This window comes from Caretta caretta, chromosome 2 (assembly GCF_965140235.1).
Source record: "Caretta caretta isolate rCarCar2 chromosome 2, rCarCar1.hap1, whole genome shotgun sequence".
Lineage (NCBI taxonomy): Eukaryota > Metazoa > Chordata > Testudines > Cheloniidae > Caretta > Caretta caretta.
Window position 1 is genome coordinate 18,342,245 of NC_134207.1, and position 16,983 is coordinate 18,359,227.

Sequence of the window (16,983 nt, forward strand, 5' to 3'; positions counted from 1 at the left end):
CCCCTACATGAGCATGGCTTGTTTCTAGGGTTTCTAGCCCCAGCAGGGCTCATATGTCCCTGTACCTATTTCCTCTCCCTAGAGAGAGTGTCTCTTCCGCTATATTTTCTTATATCTTGGCTGGAGTTTAAAAAAAATATCTACCACTGTGAGTCAGCAGAAATTACTCTGCATCTTTATGCAAGGTTCTAGCACCCAGAAACGGGATGAATTCCTGGATGAATGCTGTATCCCTCTCCAGGTTCAGAGACCCTGCCACTGTATTTGAGGGAGACTGGATGACCCAGACAGCACAGGATTGGTAATAAGAGCTAGAACCTTACCGCTGAGTCATAGGTAACCAGCACAAAACTCTCGTAGTTTGACTGGGTCTGACCTTATGAGGTGCCACCTGCAAGAACACTCGAGGATACTTCCTGGCCTCACAGAACTGGGCACACAGGGCCTGATCCAATGCCCATGGCAGTCAGTAGAAAGACTGCCATTGATTTCAGGGGGCTTTGGATCAGGGCCATAGTGGCCAAAGTTTGTCACCTTTTAATGGCTGTTTACCAGCTATCGTAAAACTCTCAGGTGGCATTGGTCTTTTGGAATCAGTGGGTGTTTTCAGCATAGTTCTTGGCAGGTAGATGTCCACATCACACGCACAAAATCCCACAACACCATAACTGTCTCTTGTGTTGGCATTCTCATCGGGAGACCAAATACTGAAGGGAGACAAAGAATGAACTGTCATTCACCATGATAGGTGGCCTGTTTAAGTCAGGGTAGAAGCAGGTCAGGTCAATGTCAAGAAGCAGATGTACGCTCACAAGGAAAGGGTGCAGATCCTTGGTTGCTGTTAACTAGGATAGTGGATGGAGATTTGCCAACTTACACCAGCTGAGGATCTGGCCCAGCATGTTAATAATTAGAGCTGTTTAACAAAGCATCTTTCACCAACAGTAAATTTGAACAAATTGTCAATTACAACGATCAGCGTTTACTGCTTCTCAGTGGCTGCTAGTTATTTCTAAAAGTCAAGAGGAATCTACTGATTTGCTTTGCTCTCTAATATATCTCACTGAAAGCAAATTAAGGAAACCCTCTCACCAAGCTGATCTACAGGTATGTGTGAAGGGGGGGGAGGTGCTTAGTGGTTAACCACTTAACAATTTGAAGCATGTGGCTAATTCAAAAAAGCCTGTCTCTAACTATTTGCAGCCTCTAATTATATTAACAGGAAAGGAGTGTTTGTTGGTTCTGCTAGCTGCACTGTAGTACTGCGCCAGGAAGCTGTACACATCCCATGACAAAGCTCCTGATAAAATGCACTCATTTTATCCTTTGGAACTTCTCTTTCGTCTGCCCACTAGGGCAAGGCCCAGCTGCTCTCCTATGTCAAAGCTATATTGTGTTTCTGCTTGGCATGTCACAGTGAAACATGCAACAGGAAATAAAATAGGGAGAGAAGAAAGAGGGATGTTTGTCATAAGAGGGATAGCAGCTTCATAGAGGTAATAGGAGGCAGAGTAACAAACTGAAATTGAGGAATATTTGTAACAAAGCTTAGTAAAGGTGAGGTTGTGGAGTAGTCTCTCTAGTGGGAGCTACATAGGCTGAGACATTTAGAACATGACTTGAAGAAGCACTGGAGGAATATAGAGCAGCAAGCATTCCTGTTTTAGTGGATGAGTGGGCTAAATGCCCTACTAGGTCTCTTCCATCTCTAATTTCTTGTTAGTTAGGGAGGCAGGGTACACATAAAACAGAAATGTCCTACTTTGACAAATAACTTTGGGGGTACATACTCATACATTTGCATGGTCCTTTAGTTGTACAGTGCTCATCCAGGCTGTAAAGAGCTTAAACCACTAAAACTTAAGATTGCAAAATTTTTCTATGTTGAGAGACTCATGAGAAATCTTACAACCAACAACTGCTGCTAGTCCCCTGCAATAGGAGATTTGTTTGTTTTCAATTTTCATTTATTTCTAATGCAGACACACATACTATTGGCAGGCCTTCCTATCCTTTGCTCTGAATCTAAGTGCTATTTGACAGGCACATTTTTAAAGAAGTCAGCTATACAGCCTGGCTACTCCAGTTACCTCCCTTTGCCCAACAAGGAACCTAAATTATAACCCAGCAGCTAAATATGTGTTTCCAACTTGTATGGTGTCCCACCAAAGTCCCCCCCAGCATCTCTCAGCTCAGGAAGCAAGTGTACCTTGCAGCATGCCATGAAGGTTGACTAGCTAGCATTGATTTGGACCAAGGGGAAGTGAGGCCCTGCCAGCTGCTCCCTCTCTGTTATATAATCTCAAGCTCTGGCACCTCTGCCGAACACAATGGTGGCTGTGTGGCATGGAAAGAGAGGTGGTCTTCCAGATCAGTTGGTCCCAGACCACATGTGTTTCTTAATATCCATTCTCCAGTCTGAGGAGAAGAAAATTATACTATGGGCTAGTGCTTGAACCACAGGAAAGAGATTTGGGATTCCCAGTGTAACCTTGTTCTGCCATTGTGAACTCGAGCAAGCCTCTACAATTCCAACTATAAAATGGGAGTAATACTACTTACCAGTTTGCAGAGGTGGTACTTCAATCATGTGTTTTCCCCCATCTGGTTTTCAAACAAACAATCAGCTCCCTACTCTTCTCCCATCACAATCCTTAAAGTTAATGGTCTTCCCCTTAGTCTGACAGTTCTTCCACACCCACTCCTAGCCCAGTATCCCTCAATCCACCATGCTCTCCCTGCTCAGCAACCCATGAAGGCAGGCAGGTTGTCCTGCAACCTGTGGCTGTGGATTTGCAGACCAATGTTCTTTAATGGTGGGGAATGGGTCCCCTTTGGTTATCGAGGTTGATGGATCTTCTCTAACTGCTGGAAGTTGCTATTAGTTGGTGTGGGGGATCAGGTCTTCTGTAATTGGTGTCAGAGAGCTGGTCTTCTCTAGGTAGCCTGAGGAAGCATGTTTCCACTGAGTGATAGTGGGGAATCTGGAGGAAAGCAGAGCTCCAGTCAATCAGCTCCATCTAGTTCTGGTTCTTCAGTCTCCAGATGGGGCTGGGCATACAAACATCAGAGCAGCATCATGGCCCTGCCTCCTGTCTTTCTCCTTGTGCATGGCTGGAGCATGCAGCAGGGAGGGAGGTGTGTGTGTGAAATAGGTGGTGCATCCTCCATGTGCTCCTAGATGCCAGTGGAACATGCGGGAGGGTAGTTCTTTTGCAGATGCTAGCACAGCTTTGCCAGTTGTGAGTGCACCCACTGTGCAGTGCCTGGCTGAGTGAGCACCAGCCAGTTTAGTCCCTGCCTCAGAAAGGGCTGAATGTTTTAACCAGCAGTCCTTAGCATTTTGGACTACACCATAACACTGAGTGCATGTTGTCATAAATGGACCATGTGTGATGTGACTAATTGCTGCTTCTCCCCTGCACTCAAACCCTTGTTAGATGGCTAACAACCCAAAGCACTTAATACATTACATCACTATGTAAAACTCTCATAAAACACCATCAGCTGCTCAGCTGGTGTAAATGATCTGGCACATCCAACTTATCAGATGCATATCTTTGTTGCACTTCCTTTAATAATTAAATGTGCCAGCAGGTGCTTTTTTATCTCTGTTCATATGAGTAACAATCATAGCCAAGTATGCAGCAAAGCTTATCAGACTCAGATCTTAGCCCAACTCAGTATTTATACATCCAAAAAAGTATCTACGCTTAATGATTGAGTTATTTGTCATGGCATTTTATAATTCCTACAATATACTGTGTGTTTATATTGAATGTACAGCTTTTAAATAAATACAGACATTCAGGCCTAAATTCTGATCTCTTTTACAGTAGAGTAACTGCTTTGACTTCACTAGAATTATTTCAGAATTACACAAAGGTAAATGAGATCTTCATCAGAACTCTTGTCCTCAAAAATAAGTATGAGATTAACATGAACATTGTTTTGTATGTTTAAGAAGTTGTGTATAATTGAGAAAGGATGGATAGAAGCAACACATCCCGCTTTTGGTAAGGATAGGGTTTAAATCTGGTTCTGGCACAAGAGAAGATCTACAGCTATTATCTGCACTCACTGCCTAGAGAGACAAATATATCTGAGCTCAGCTGAAACCAGTTTCCTTACTATGGAGAATACTGGACTTGAAAGGCCTGATAATCAGTTCCTCCATTCCTGCACTTGGTACAGGAGCAGGGACGCAAAGGTAATTGTAAATCATCTTTGTGCCCTCAATATACTGGAGCCCCGCAGGACCCTACCTGGCATCAAAAGTAAGTTAGAATACCCTAAAAAGAAAAGGAGTACTTGTGACACCTTAGAGACTAACAAATTTATTTGAGCATAAGCTTTCGTGAGCTACAGCTCACTTCATCGGATGCATTCAGCTGTAGCTCATGAAAGCTTATGCTCAAATAAATTTGTTAGTCTCTAAGGTGCCACAAGTACTCCTTTTCTTTTTGCGGATACAGACTAACACGGCTGCTACTCTGAAACCTGTCAGAATACCCTAAGACATCTAACTTATGTTTTTCTTCCCAGGGTCCATCATGCCCCATGAGAAGTATAAAATAGCCATAGGGCTGTGACTCAGGCTGAGCCCCTGACAGTCCTCTGATCTGTCTCTGATGTCGTGCTTGGGAGCAGAAGATATCATGGTTGGTGTAGAGCATTTATGCCAGTTTTACACTGGCTCCCTGCACAGAGGGTATTCTCCAGGGGCAATTCTCCCCACTTTAGGGACCCTTAACACTGCCAGAGTAGCCTAAAGTATATCTGATAATTAGGCCCTAAGAGTGCATAAGCTGTTGGAAACTGATATCTCAATGAATTTGTGTGATGGCCACCACCTCGGTGCAGAGACCTCTACAGTGGAAAGCAAGAATCTCTACAGTTTGAGTTAAAGAGTCAGGCTCTGAAGCAAACCCATATCCTCTGTGGATCATATGCAGAACAGGGAAAATACATACCCAGCAGTGGGTTACATGCCCTTCTTCTGTCCAGAGGATGTAAGTCAAGCATCTGAGGCTCTCAGCAGTTCATATCCCAGATGAGCTCTGATTTATGTGACAGCCACCATCTTGGCTGACACCAGGAATTGTACAGGGGCCTTTCTAAGCTGAAACCATGAATCTTTACCACTTGAGCAAGAAAGCTAGGCTCATAAGCTAAGAGCTCCAACAGATTCTCATCCTTTGTAGATCAAGCACAAAACATGATACCTATCACACACTGAGCAGTTAGTTACCCTATTTCCCCTTGTTTTTTCCTAACCCCCCACCCTCAGACGTTTTTGTTAAACCCTGGATTTATGCTGGAAATGGCCCACCTTGATTATCATACACATTGTAAGGAGAGTGATCACTTTAGATAAGCTATTACCAGCAGGAGAGTGGGGTGGGGGGAGAGAAAACCTTTTGTAGAGGTAAACACCCATTTTTTCATGCTTTGTGTGTATAAAAAGATCTATACTTTCCACAGTATGCATCCGATGAAGTGAGCTGTAGCTCACGAAAGCTTATGCTCAAATAAATTGGTTAGTCTCTAAGGTGCCACAAGTACTCCTTTTCTTTTTGTGAATACAGACTAACATGGCTGTTACTCTGAAATCAGTTACCCTTGAGTTAGACCTAGGCTCACCCTGATAGCAAGGAAACAGGGAATTTTAGTCAATGGGTTTTTGTGCTATTTGTATGTTGAGTTTATAATTTGAGTCTGTAGGGACGCTTGTCTTTTCCTTGGGGGAAGGGGGATGGTATTTGTATGTCATGTTGTATTTTATGGGTTTGGAGAAAAACATCGCAAAGGAACTTTTAAACCATAGAATTTGTCATAATTCTGTTGACCATGAATGTGGAGCTGGCCAATCTGCAGTAGTAATGCTTCACTTTGAATATCAGTATCAAGAGTACCATTCTTGCTAGAGCCAGGCATCATGGCCAGAAGTTAAACTAACCATTTTTAAAACTTCAGTTCCTAAAGCTAGGTACCTAAATAAATAACTTCCAGGGGAGCTCCAGGTACTTAGCACCTTTGAAAGTCAGGCTATTTATCTAGGTGCTTGTATATGGCTAGAAGGACCTAGCTTAAGCCACCCAAGACTGAAAACTTTTGTCTGTTTCTCCCCATAAGTCTGTTAATGTATCTCAGTCCTAATGTACAACACTTCTGCTTTTGAAATTCTGGGCATCTCCTGAGTAAGAATTGCCAACTGAGCCAAACTGTGGTGTATATACAAGTCAAATAGCGACTTGGAAGAAACCTCCAAACTCAGATGAATTTGTGAATTTACGCAGAAAAGGAATCCAGATCCCCAGAAACGACAACTTGGTGCTTTAGCTACATAGCACCACATAACCGCATATGTGCATATTCATTCACTAGGTTCTGTAGAAGAAGAATGCTGGAGATAAATACCAAAAAAATGTAATCGGCTTATTCAGCTTTTCTGTATACAAACTGCAGTGAGCTTTGCACTAACCCCTTCAGATATAACTGAGGGGAGGAAGAAGGATTGAAGTGGCCAGACACCATCTCTGTGAACTCTGGCAAGCCAGGCCTTCCTTGAAAATGTGAGACTTTTGTTACTGAACTATGTTAATTGTGAGAACAGAAAATCTATGTTTTGTCCTTTCCCATCCGTGTCAGAATGAGCATGAAAATTTCTTTCCAAAAAGGAAATACACTGATGCTGGAATACATGGAGTACATTAGTTTCATTTAAGTATTAGAGGATGCACATGTGGGATTTTAACAGCTTAAAGCACTCCCAGGTGGTTGTGCAATACCATATTTCCACTGAGAAAGAAAGATAGGAAGTCTGGCAAGAGACCACCCTGGCTTAACCAGGAGATCTTCAATGATCTGAAACTCAAAAAAGAGTTCTACAAAAAGTGGAAACTAGGTCAAATTACAAAGGATGAATGTAAACAAATAACACAAGTATGTAGGGACAATATTAGAAAGGCCAAGGCACAAAACGAGATTAAACTAGCTAGAGACAAAAAGGGTAACAAGAAAACATTCTACAAATATAATAGAAGCAAGAGAAAGACCAAGGCCAGGGTGGGCCCATTACTCAATTTTAGGGCGGGAGGAAAATAACAGAAAATGTAGAAATGGCAGAAGTGCTAAATGACTTTTTTGTTTCAGTTTTCACCGAAATGATTAGTAGTGATTGGACGTCAAACATGGTGAATGCCAGTGAAAATGAGGTAGGATCAGAGGCTAAAATAGGGAAAGAACAAGTTAAAAATTACTGAGATAAGTTAGATGTCTTAAAGTTGCCAGGGCCTGCTGAAATACATCGTAGATTACTCAAGGAGCTGACTAAGGAGATATCTGAGCCATTACTGATTATCTTTAAAAAATCATTTAAAAACGGCAGTTATTACAGAGGACTGGGAAAGGGCAAATATAGTTCCAACCTATAAAAAGGGAAATCAGAACAACCTGGGGAATTACAGACCAGTCAGTTTAACTTCAGTATCTGGGAGAGATAATGGAGCAAATAATTAAGCAATCAATTTGCAGACATGTAGAAGACAATAAGGTGATAAGTAACAGCATGGATTTGTCAAGAACAAATAATGTCAAAACAACCTAATAGCTTTCTTTGACAGGATAACAAGCCTTGTGGATAGGGGAGAAGCAGTAGATGTGGTATATCTTGACTTTAGGAAGGCTTCTGATACTGTCATGCATGACCTTCTCATAAACAAACTAGGGTAATACAACCTAGATGGAGCTACTATAAGGTGGGTGCATAACTGGATGGAAAACCAGTCAAACTGGAAGTGCATATCGAGTGGGGTCCCACGGGGATCAGTTCTAGGTCTGGTTCTGTTCCATATCTTCATCAATGATTTAGATAATGGCATAGAGCAGGGGTGGGCAAACTTTTTGGCCGGAAGGCCAAATCTGGGTGGGGAAATTGCTTGCAGGGCTGGGGCAGGGGGTTGGGTGCAGAGGTGGAGTGTAAGGTGTGTGAGGGGGTGCAGTGTGCAGGAGGGGGCTCAGGGCAAGGGGTTGGGGCAGAGGAGGGGTGTGGGGTGTATGAGGGGGCTCAGGGAAGGGGGTTAGGGTGCAGGATGGGTGTGGAGTGCAGGAGGGAGCTCAGGTCAGGGGGTTGAGGTGCATGAGGGGTGCAGAGTACAGAAGGGGGCTCAGGTCAGGGGGTTGAAGTGCAGAAGGGGGCTCAGATCAGGGGTCAAGGTGCAGGAGGGGTGTGGGGTGCAGGAGGGGGCTCAGGGCAGGGAGTTGGGGTGCAGGATGTGGCAGGGGCTCAGGGCAGGGAGTTGGAGTGTGGGGTGAAGGAGGGGTTCAGGCTCCGGCCCGGTGTTGCTTACCTAGAGCGGCTCCAGGGTGACAGCAGCGCATACCGGGGCCAGGGCAGGCTCCCTGCCTACTTGCCCTGGCCCCACGCTGCGCTGCTCGGGGAAGCGGTCGGCACCATGTCCCTGTGCGGCCCCTGGTAGTGTAGGGGACACTGAGGGCTCTGTGTGTTTCCCTTGCCTGTGAGTACCTCCCTCGAAGCTCCCATTGGCCGCGGTAACCCGTTCCTGGCCAATGGGAGCTTTGGGGGAGGTACCCACAGGCAAGAGCAGCACGCGGAGGCCGTAGGAACGTGGTGTGGCTGCTTCCCAGAGCGGCACGGCACCACGGTAGTGGCAATCCCACAGGCCGGATCCAAAGCCCTGAGGGGCTGGATCTGGCCCACGGGCCATAGTTTGCCCACCCCTGGCATAGAGAGTAGACGTATAAAGTTTGCAGATGATACCAAGCTGGGAGGGGTTGCAACTGCTTTGGAGGACAGGATTAAAATTCAAAATGATCTGGAGAAATGGTCTGAAGTAAATAGGATGAAATTCAATAAGGACAAATGCAGAGTACTCCACTTAGGAAGGAACCATTAGTTGCACACATACAAAATGGGAAATGACTGCCTAGGAAGGAGTACTGCAGAAAGAGGCCTGGGTGTCATAGTGGATCACAAGCTAAATATGAGTCAACAGTGTAACACTGTTGCAAGAAAAGGAAACATCATTCTGCAATATATTAGCAGGAATGTTGTAAGCAAGACACAAGAAGTAATTCTTCTGCTCTATTTCACGCTCAACTGGAGTATTATATCCAGTTCTGGGCGCTACATCTCAGGAAATATGTGGACAAATTGAAGAAAGTCCAGAGAAGAACAACAAAAATGATTAATGGTCTAGAAAACATGACCTGTGAGGGAAGATTGAAAAAACTGGGTTTGTTTAGTCTGGAGAAGAGAAGACTGAGAAGGGATATGAATGGAACACTTAATGATTACATGTTCATTCCCTCTGGAGCACCTGGCATTGGCCACTGTCGGAAGACAGGATACTGGACTAGATGGACCTTTGGTTTGACCCAATATGGCCATTCTTATGTTCTTATAACAGTTTTCAAGTATATAAAAGATTGTTACAAGGAGAAGAGAGAAAAATTGTTCTTTTTAACCTGTGAGGATAGGACAAGAAGCAATGGGCTTAAATTGAAGCAAGGGTGGTTTAGGTTCAATATTAGGAAAAACTTCATAACTGTCAAGGTAGTTGAGAACTGGAATGAATTGCCTAGGGAGGTTGTGGAATTTCCATCACTGGAGATTTTTAAGAGCAGGTTAGACAAACACCTGTGAGGGATGGTCTAGATAATACTTAGTCCTGCCATGAATGCAGGGGACTGGACTTGATGACCGCTCTAGGTCCCTTCGAGTCCTACGATTCTATGATTCTATGTATGTCTGCTATTGTGTGGCCTTTGCAGTGAGCAATAGATTTAAAAAATCCTGTTGTTTATGCTACCAATAGATTCTCTCTCCTTGGAAGTTGCATATGTTTGCAGTATCACAATGTCCTATCTAGCCACACTTTAATGAGGGGCAATGGGGAGAGAGGAAAAGAGTTCCAGGAAGAATAACATTCTGACTTCTGTTCATGTCTATGCCGTTCTTGTATAGTGTTCCCAGTGCAGGAGAGTGGGGGAAAGACAGGGTAACCTATTCTTGAAAGAAGTATGAGCAAAGATGTGCAGTAAGTCATAATTTATAATTAAATATAAGTCAAAATTTGTCTGGAGATGAATGACTGGCAAGGATGTTACTGAGTTAAAGTGGATCAGCTATGTCCTGTGAAAATCTGAGTTGAGTTTAAAAAGTACTGGGGTTTTGTTTTTTGAGCACATAGGAAGGTTTAGTTTGATGCTCTTACACTGATGCTCTTACACTCGTTTGAAGAGCTGGCCTTTGGGGAGATCATATCGCCACAAGATATCATTGAACAAGAGCTCCGAAGAGTTTATAAAAGGATTTGCCATTCGTATGATTAATGACAAACATCCCCAGTTACCCGATGAATTAAAACCATTTTCCTAACGGATATAAACCCTCATGCTTCAGAGCGTAAACCAGTTCTTAACTGACAGGGTTAGGAAGAAACTTCCCATATGGATAGATTATTCCAGAATTATCCATTTGGGAGGGTTTTAAACCTTCCCCTAAAGCAGAGGTGGGCAAACTATGGCCCGCAGGCCACATCTGCCCCACGGGACCATCCTGCCCGGCCCTTGAGCTACCTGCCAGGGAGACTAGCCCCCGGTCCCTCCCCCACGATACCCCCTCGCCTGTAGCCTCAGCTCGCCGGGCCACCAGCGCGGGAGGGGGCTGCACTGCGGGGGCAGGGGAGAGCAGGAAGGGAGGCTCACCTGCAGGCACAAGGCACAAGGCGGGCGGTGCGGGAGCGGAGCGAACGTGGCGGAGGACTCAGGAGGAGCAGCAGGCGGCCACCCAGCTGCCCAGAGAGAAGCAGCGCTTTGAAGGGGAAACCGCCGCTTCTCTCTGGCTGTGCAACTGCCCCTGCTCCTCCTGAGTCCTCCGCCTGTGTTCACGGGGCCACATTCCAAAAGGGGCTTTAGAGAGGGGGTTAGATAGGGGGTGGGGCCCCGGGGGGCCTGTTGGGGGGCGGGGAAGTGGATAGGAGTCGGGGCAATCAGGGAGCGGGGGGTGGGGTCCTGGGGGGCCTGTCAGGGGGCGGGGGGGTGGATAGGGGTTGGGGTAGTCAGGGGACAGGGAACAAGGGGGGTTAGATGGGGGGAACGGGGGGGCAGTTAGGGACGGGGGTCTCGGGAGAGGGCAGTCGGGGCCAAGGAGCAGGGCGGGGTTGATGGGTCAGGGGCTCTGAGGGGGGCAGTCGCGGGCGGGAAGTGGGAGGGGGCGGATAGGGTTAGGGTTTGGGGAGGCACAGCCTTCCCTACCTGGCCCTCCATACAGTTTTGGAACCCAGATGTGGCCCTCAGGCCAAAAAGTTTGCCCACCCCTGCTCTAAAGCATTGATTAGCCACCAAAGGAAACAGGTTACTGGACTCAATTGATCAATGGGACACCTAGAATGTAAAGGAGAATCTAAGCATTCAACTTTTTAAAAATGAAATTTAGCCTTTTTATTACAAAGACAGCTTTGAAACTGTAAACCAATGACCAGGTCTGTAAAAATCAATGGAAAGCTTTAACAAAGCATTCTCCCAGGGATTATTCTCTCCTACAGTTGCGCGTGGCTGGATTTTTGGGGTAGGGTGAAAGCTCATGGTCACAGGTCCCTTGACTTTTTTGTGGGGGAGTTCATTTCTGTTTAGTTCAGTTTCCGAATCTAGTAGAGGGAGGAGGAGAGTACCACACAAGCTACCATTAGGAATGCTGAAAACTCTTTTGCTAAGCTGGTCTAAAAGAGAGATATCTCTACAGCATGAGAGAGAGAGAGTGTGGCCTGGTGAACGAGGCACAACACTGAGTCCAAGGGACTTCTACAGTCCAATACAGGCTCTGACACTTACTGTTTCTTTGATATTGGTAAAGTCACTTAATTGCCTTAGTTTCTCCATCTTCAAAATGGACTTAATAATAATTGTCTAGTTGAAAGGGAGCTGAGAAACATGTTACTAAAATTAAAGTTTGAAAATTGCTGTGGTGCTAAACATTTCCTGGAATGTACAAAACAAATCCTCCAATCACCGAGGGCTTGGTCATCCCAGTTCTTTGTTGTTCCCGATGCATATTACACACATGGGTACACATGGGCACCATGCGCCTGAGTCTGAAAATTCTTCAAATCAGAGTCCGTTAACCTGTACATATGCAGTAGCTCTCCTTGTGTCCTGACCGAGGGTATAAGAGACAGTGCTGGTCGATGCCTTTCCAGTTCCTTCTTACCACCCCGTGTTCTGGGTCAGATTAGTGTCCTCCTTCACTCTATTGCATAAACTGCAAAGAAAGAAAATACTTGTAAATAGTTATATAGCTTATCTTACTAGTTAGTAGTTAGTTAGCATGGAGTAATTTCTTTCGCCCAGTTGGGGAACCCCTCCCTGGCTCCGGGACTACGCTCAGAATCCCAGAATTCAAGAATGCATCTCTTGCCTTCACTCCTTCTCCATCAGTGAGTAACATCAATGGTGCCTGTACTGTCTGGGTGAGGCACATATCTCTGCAAAGTGCAGTATCTGTTGCTTCTTCCTGCCCAGAACTCGAAGCCCAGGAGCTTCACCTATGAAAGCACTTGCTGGAGAAGGCCCCTCTCCAATCTGGGCCAGGGAGACCCTCCCTGTACATCAGCCTCAATTGACCAGCAGTGCCCCTCCAAACGTGTGCCTTGGAGCGGAGCCTTCAGCATTTCAGTCCAAGGATTCTTCTTCCAGAGGGCAGTCTGATGGGCACAAGGATAGATCCTCTTTGAGGACTGTCCATAAGAAGTGCGATTTCTCCCTGAGCCTGTCCAGGTCATCTGAGATGTCACATATGGAACCCAAGGAACCAGCTCCACTGAAGACCGCCAGATTGGAGGGTAAGGTGCATAAAAAGAAAGATCTGTCAGTTCTATCAGTCACCTTGGTACCGAAGCACAAGGAGAGATGTTTGCCAGTTCTGTCTATGAGTACTGGTCTGTGTTGGTACTGCCTCATTCTTCTAAAGATCATCCAGCTGCTGCAGATGCACCGGACTTGACTGTTGGAACCCTTCAGAAACCAAGCCGTATGGAGGTGTACATAACACTATGGATAAAGGAGGAATATATCCTTCAGTCTTCACTTCTTTCCAGTCCTGCCCTCCTGAGGAATCTCCTTATTCTGGAGAAGGAGTCTATATCAATGTCCCAGAAACATCTGGTAGGAATGCCCTGGTACCAACGGTGCCACCTCTATTGAAGGAACAGTTCTCGGACTTGGATGAGTCAGTGGAGGTAGCCACACTGGTATCTCCATGGAGATACTCTATCCCTGACAGACAGTCTAGGGGTTATGCTTGCCATTTCTCTGGGTACAGTCCCCCCAGCCCAGGGACCACTGGTACCATTTCCCTTGGGATCCCTTGCAATCAATCAATCAATCAATCCCTCTTTCTGGCCTTTCTGTGGGATCCCTATGGCAAGTGTCCAGGCTCCTCTCAGAGTCATACTGCTCCTCTCCCTCTTGCAAACCAGTTACATCAGTGTACGAGGATGAAGAGCCAGAGCCAGAGCCGCAGGTACCAGTGATTCCGATGGGTGCCTCTTCATCATTCCCGGACAATGCGGTCACTCGTTCGCCTTCTCTGGTGGATGACCACTGGCAGAACCAGGAGCTGTTACAAAGAGTTACCAATGACCGAGAGATCCCATTAGAAGAGGTCCAGGACCTGCAACGCCCGCTCCTGGACATCTTGCAATCTCAGGGACCGAGTAAGGTGGGTCTTCCGAGCAATATGGCACACTCCAGAATCCTGTGCCCCTACACAGAAAAGAGCCAAAGGAGCTGAATTTTTATTTTTCCCATCCTGCCCCCAGTGCATGGGTGGTACAGGCAGCTACAAAAAGAGCTTGTTCACACTATCAAAGGGCCACCCTGACAGATAAAGGTTCTGAGACTCGACCTCCTGAAAAGCAATGCTTTTTTTATTGCTACCCCACTTTCCCGGCATGCTCACCGGTTCTTTCAGACTGTATTCTTTCACATTGCAGTGTCTCCGTTCTTCATATAGAATCTTTCTTTCTGTGTAATCCTTGCTGCATTCTCACAGCAGATGCTCAACTGTTTCTTGGATTTTGCATGTGTCGCACAACCCATCTTTGTGCTTGTTTAGTAAATATAAAGTACCGTTCAGGTCACGGAGAACTGCTAGTACTCTAAATATAGTTACTTCATTTCTTCTTCTATCATAGCTGTTGAGTATTCCATTATCCTCAAGTTCAGAACACATTTCATTGAACCTTCATTCTTTCTTCTCCATAGTGCTTGCCATTCCTTCTTAAGGTCTCTCTTCACCAAACTTTTGAATTCTTGTTTGCTCTTTATATCAACCGCCACATTTTAAGGCATTTTTTGCTGCCTTATGGCCATTTTATTGGCCAGTATCCCAACATGTGCTGGAATCAACACTATTTCTATATGTATATCTAATTACACAATCTCAATAATTAAGAACAATATTTAATTGATTAAGTCATTCCTGCCTTTCGAGATTCCCTTTCTAATCACCATTATACCCGATAAACAGTCATCATTGAGTATACATCCCTTATTCAGGTCAGTGCCAACAGTGTGCCCACTAAATCAGCTGTCATAATGGCACTAAATTGTGTAGTCTCAGATCTCTTAATTACAAATTCAAAGATACAAAAGGCCTTTACCACTCTACCTGTGTTGTCGTCATCTCTAGAACTGTCAGTATAGATTTGGCAATGCTGACCCCATTTACCATGTATAAACTCATAAATCTTCGTAGTCATTTTTTAAGGTCTTGCTCTTCCACAATTGGAGGGATAACCATCCAGCTATAGTTTGATTTCCCATGACTAAAAATTTTAATTTCTTCCCGACCTCCATCTTCACCCAAGTCTTTTACCCAGCTTTTGACCCTGTTAGTATGTGGGAGTTTGTGGTGTCCAGTTACTTCTTGTCTACTTAATTCCCAGCAGTCCTTGTGTATTTATTTAGTACTCTTATCTTCACCATTTCCATTAGATTTAACCTTTTGGGTAATGGTTAACCATCGCATCCTTAAATTTATAAGCATTTTCTCCAGTTGCTACTTGCAGCACACACAGCAGAGTCATAATACTCACACCACCTGGGATTCACAGAGCTTGGGCTTGGATTGGTTCTAACTTTTTTCAGTGTTGATTTAGAAGCTCAATTAAAGATTTAGAATCCATAATCTATAACTGGACTTATTAATGCCTTACACAGCATCAGCATGTTTGTATCTGTGCCCTAGTTGTTCCCAGCAATACTTTTAAGCAGATTCATCCTATCTTTTCATTTAGTCTTGATGTTATCTATATGACCCTTCTAAGTTAGTGTGCCATCGAACGTAACTCTTAAGAATGTAAAATTTTGAACTACTCATATCTTTTCTGTACAGAGATATAGGTTCCACTTTTCCCCAATCTTCCTATTTTGTGAAGAACATTCCCTTTGTTCTAGGAAGAGAAATCTTAAATCCCCAAGTATCTCCCCATCCTGAAATCCTCTTGAGTGCCTCACTGGTTTTCTGCACAACATCTTAGGTCCTCTGCACAGTCATCTGTAAATGAAGTAATACCTATTCCTGCCCATATACTTTCTGGGAGATCCTTAATAGTAATGTTAAACGGGGTGGGGCTGATGGCACTCCATAGGGGAGTGTTGTTAAGTAAGTTTATAACTATTCAACAAAGCTGCCCCCACCCTGACTTATATGGTTCTGTCACTTATTATCCACCAGAACATTCTTCCTCTTATTCCGATTGTGGTTAGTTTATACAACAAGCCTTCCCTCCATAGCCATCCCTTCCAATCATATACACTTTCAATGTCCAAAAAGACAGCTATCTGTTCATGTTTTTTTGTATTGCTGTTTCTATTACAACATGATCAACTGTGCATCTTCCTGTCCTGAAACCACTTTGTACACAGTTTATAGTTTCTTTTTTTTCCAAGTAAGCTACTCATCTCTCATCCTTTCCATAATTTTCCCCACACACGGTGAGGCTATATGCATCAGGTCTTGTGTGTAATTTGCCAGGTTTTCCTATCCTTGTAGCCACTGCTTTCTTCCCTTCTGCTAGTAATATTCCTTTTCCACATATATTATTATATAACTTAAATAAAACTCTTAAACTCCTTTCTGCTAGATGCTTAAGCATTGCATTACACATACTATCTTTTTACCGAGGGCTGTATTTTTCTTTTGTCTATAGTTCTTTTTGAGTTCCTGTATGCTGAAATTTTCATTCAATGCCTCATCTTTATAGTCTACCCAGCCATGTAAAAGCTCACAATTTTCTTCAGCAAACATTTGTTTTTGTTCACAAAACTCTTTTACTTTAATTTCTATCACTACTAACTTTTTGGAACTTTTTTGCTAAAATGTCCACTTTTCCTATGTTAGAACTTTCAACTTTATCATTTGCTAGAAGACCAGGTATACATTTGTTTTTACTCCATATCCCATTCATTATTTTAAACTTTCTCATATATATATCTGAAACCTTGAAATCTTTGTTCATTTTCCCACAATACTCTTTCTTTGCCTTTTTAATAATTCTTTGTGCCACTGCTCTACATCTGTTATAGTTCATTAAGTTCTTGCTATTCATTGTACTTTTTTGTTTGTTTATTTGACTTATTTATTTCTTTAAATGCTGCTTTACAATCTTCATTCCATCAGGGAACTAGATTTCTGAGTTTGTGGCAATTCAATGTCTTCCATATCATTAGGTTGGTTGTTGCTATAACTCCCTTAATTATATTATCATGAAATTCCTCTAGGTTATCACTTATTCAATTGGTACTTAGATACTCAGCACATTTACTCTTAACGAGTCTCCAATTTGCTTTTCTAAGGCTCCAGGTAAGAATTCCTTCAGTGTTTTCAATGTTACCTTGGCCTTTATATGTAATTAGCATAGGAAAGTGATCACTTCCCATTCCATCTTCTTGATAGGT

At 44.0% G+C, this 16,983-nt stretch overlaps 1 protein-coding gene and 1 long non-coding RNA gene across 7 annotated transcripts in view; one reads left to right on the forward strand and one right to left on the reverse strand.

Annotated features, from left to right (window-relative positions):
* ASAP1 (ArfGAP with SH3 domain, ankyrin repeat and PH domain 1) overlaps positions 1-16,983 on the forward strand; it is a 362,608-nt gene that overhangs the window by 51,445 nt on the left and 294,180 nt on the right. The gene's annotated exons all lie outside the window — the stretch shown is intronic.
* Positions 1-16,983, reverse strand: part of LOC142070942 (uncharacterized) — a 65,426-nt gene that overhangs the window by 19,921 nt on the left and 28,522 nt on the right. Inside the window, exon 4 of one of the 2 annotated variants that reach the window (XR_012666873.1) lies at positions 11,493-12,283. The exons of the other annotated variant lie outside the window; for it this stretch is intronic. This is a non-coding gene — a long non-coding RNA (uncharacterized LOC142070942). Of the gene's footprint in view, positions 1-11,492; positions 12,284-16,983 lie in introns of those variants that run through there. 2 annotated transcript variants of the gene reach the window in all.